We start from the raw sequence: 3,893 nt of genomic DNA, 5'->3' as shown, positions 1-3,893 counted from the left end.
CCCCCCCCACCTGCAGGGGCGTTGCTCTGATTTGCTTGATATCAATTTGATAATGAGATAACATGACTCCATCAAGGCATTTGGTGCTTTCTTTGAAGACGGGAGAGGACTGGCCTGTAGACGTATGGGCAATGTCCGGTGGGTCTGTGCCGTGGGGGGTAGTGTGGCCTGCTTGGTTGAGAGAAAAATTGCCACTAACAATATTTTACTATCTTTGAAAGATGTCGAGTTGAATACAATCCAGGGTCGGGTTTTCTCTAAAATACGCTAAACACATATACTTGAGACCCTGAAAAGCGTCACCGTCATTTAAAAAACGAGTGTTTCGGAACTTGTCTGAGGATTAAGTCTTGACCACCTTGAGAAATGTGTCCGCAACTCAAATGATGGTACATTTAATATTCAAAGGCACTGTTTAGGCTTCAAGTTTCAGTACTCTGCTATCGAAGGAAGCTCCAATGTAGATCCATGTTTGGTGCCATGCACATGTCTTAAATCTTATTGGGTCGGAAGCTACCAAGGGCATGATGAATTGCATTGCAGTATTCTTTCGGGAATCTTACCAGTGTGTGAACATCTGGAGTAAAAACTCTACAGCAATCTTACGCTTGGGAACTATCAGAGAAGCTAGGTAGTGGTCAAAAGATGCTGCCTTTTTTCGTTTCATTTAGCAGTCCAATCGGGGCGCTTTTCGCAGAAGTTATGGCCAGCCTTAACCGTATATTAGCTGCTGACGCAGTCAATCAACTTGAAGGCTAAGGTGAAAGAAAGCATTGACAGTCTCGCAAAGTTTGAAACTGTTTTCACTGCACAAGTGCACAAGTATCTGCAAATATTCTCTCGTACTAGAGCGCTTCCCAAGTATATGCAAACTAGACTAAGTAATTGGGCCTGTTTACTGTGCATAGGAAGGTTGCTATCGAATATGCAGGTCCTTCTTCATGACTTCGAACTTCGAAGCTTCTCAAAACGCTACTAACTGGAAAGTATTCAGTGGCCGAATTACAAGCTGGAAGAGAGTGATTCAGATCTTTTTGTGGAAGAGTAGCCTACTCTTAGGTGCAGACGCATGGACGACGAACTGTCCACAGACGACTTATAGATGCCAGAAGTATCGTGTTGAATGAAGTGCAACTGTGCTGTTGTGAGCAGCACTGCGCACGGTTTGTCAGATCAGCAACACAAGGTTCGGTTGAGAACCTCTCGCGTCTTCGCCCAATAAACTTCAATAAAGTCCAAACGAGGACTTGGGAAGAGCTTCAGAAGTACAACATGTCATTGAGGTTTGATGATGGTGCCAATGCTGAAGAATTGCAAACAGAACAGCGAACCCTCGGAAAGCAATGGCAAACACTGAAACATATGTTTATACAGAGGAGGAGAATAGTCACAGTGACAGCGAATCTGATCAGAACGTGAAAACGGTATCCTGTGTCTACAAAAGCACTGGGCTTGCCGGCACACGGTGCTATTAACCATGCCTGTGACTTACACTGTATATGAAGGATCTTCTTTGTGTCTTGAAAAGAACCACAAGTCGCCCCAGACGTGCAGTGACACGAAAACATCTTGAGGCTTTCATGTAGAATGTCTGTGGAAAAGGAGATTCTGACCAAACTGGACAGTGAGGATAAAATCTTCGATACTGCCTCTTCCAAAAACAAGTAGACATCTAGAGTTGGATGTATTCTTAAGCTGTTATAGGCTAAGTCGTGAGTTTACTTTGGTTGTATATTACTTTTTTAAAACACATACACTCTCTGTATGTCAGTCTGTCAGTCTGTCAGTCTGTCAGTCTGTCTGTCAGTCTGTCTGTCTGTCTGTCTGTCTGTCTGTCTGTCTGTCTATCTATCTATCTATCTATCTATCTATCTATCTATCTATCTATCTATCTACTTCCCCCCCTCTCTCTCCTCTCTCTCTCTCTCTCTCTCTCTCTCTCTCTCTCTCTCTCTCTCTCTCTCTCTTTCTCCCTCTCCCTCTCCCTCCCCCCCCCCCTTTTTTTTTCGTACTCAATCCCCTAACGTTCTCTTAAATTGTATTAACTTTAAAAAAGAGGGAAAGCGAACAGAGAGTTTATTTTCACCTTTTACCTCAGACTTGTAGCCATTTTTTTAACAAACAAATTCCGTGTTACTTTGAGCACTGACTTTATTCTTTGAAGAAAGAAAACGCATTAATTAATCTTTTTGAATAGTCTTCAGGTTCTAATTGGCTCTGTACAGCAGAATAGAGAAAGAACAATCTTGTAACCACTAAAGCAAAAAATAGTATCGCTCAGTATTCAGGAAGCCCAAATCACAGCATTCATTGTAAAATTGTTACACGTAAGCGGTTATCTTAAGGGTTTCAAGTCGTTTTAAATTTGAAAGGTTATTCAAGAGATAGGGTTGTCAAAGAATCAGTATTCCATGTGACTGAGTCAGATAAGAGGAAAGCGTTGATATTTCCGAATACAATCCAATTTCAAGAACGACGGCAGTGGGGATTGGAATCAAGGTTTTTCTCACCAAAACATAGCCTGATACCAGACCCCTGAGCTAATGGTAGCCTACGCCGTACAATAGCATCGTTGTTTTATTAACTCTTCAAGGACGAGGCAGACCCCCGATCGCCAGCACACCAAAGGCAATGATGTGGCACATTTCGAACCACCATACACGAATCAGAAACCTAATTTTCATGTTTTCAATATATGCATGTTGTTGCATGCCATTTGAAGTTTCAGATAAAGAAAACAAAATTGAGAAATATGTATGAATGTGGTTGCTGCAGTGCTTCAATATTGCAAGTCTTCAAGCGTTGTCGTATGCCCAGAATGCGCGTCCTCAGGGAGTTAATGGCTATTGACTACTCATCAGGCTCAAAATACAATGACATGTAAAGTGAAATACTGATTTTAGGGAAAAAACCATTTTATACTAATAAGCTGCAATAATAATTATCAGACTTCATGTTCATAATTAACTCTATCCAAAGTGGTAGGGGTACGGACTGTTCATTCAGTGGTGTAAAGAGTAAAAAGTAAAGTTGTTCCCGCATCCGATCCGGACATAAGGGGTTGTCTTGTTGGTGAAACAACTTCCTTGGCCTTCGACATATTGTTGTAGGGTGGCCAGTTCCTTTCCACGCCGCCTTTACTTCCCCAACTCGAAAGACAAGTACCCATCACTGCTGAGTGGGCAGGAGGGGGTGAAAAAAATCCCTGTCCGAACCGAGGCTCGAACCCGGATTTTCCGTTTCGGAGACAAGCGCACTAACCGCTCCGCCACCGCACCCTAGGTATAAAGAGTACACACACTGATAATATTATACTGGTGAAGACTGTGGTGCTTACAATGCGGGCCACTTTGTAACGTTAAAACCAGAGAAATAGTAATAGCCTTAGTTTATAATTCATGTATGTGCGTTCGTGAGTCAATTTGTGTTTGTGTGTATGTGACATTGTGAGTCTGTCGAATCTATAGATGCATACGTTGGTCTATGGCGTTTATTTATTTGCTTGTATGTGTAAGGTCTGAGGAGATTAAACAGAACTATTCTGTTTTATTCGTAAACAAAAGGGAATGATCAAGCTTTGGACCACGCATGGGCAAAGTTCTGCGGCCCGCGGGCAAGGACCTTACAACAAACTTACTCACATACTGTATAACCTCCTTGCCCGCGGCCCATATGTAGCTCTCGAGCAATTTCAGTCTGGCCCGCAATTTGACTCAGTAACCAATATTGAATGCAGTCCGTGGTGAGTTGACAATCAATCTAATACCGGGTGCCCACTACGGACGGGATCGGCCGACTCGATCGCCTGAAACTGAACACAAACACGTTTGTTTTTGAGGCGATCGAGTCGGGCGATCGGCCCGATCCAGCCGTAGTGGGCACCCCGTATAAAA

The sequence above is a fragment of the Aplysia californica genome, unplaced genomic scaffold (assembly GCF_000002075.1).
Source record: "Aplysia californica isolate F4 #8 unplaced genomic scaffold, AplCal3.0 scaffold00027, whole genome shotgun sequence".
NCBI classification, from domain to species: Eukaryota; Metazoa; Mollusca; class Gastropoda; order Aplysiida; family Aplysiidae; genus Aplysia; species Aplysia californica.
This window is presented reverse-complemented; position numbering follows the sequence as displayed.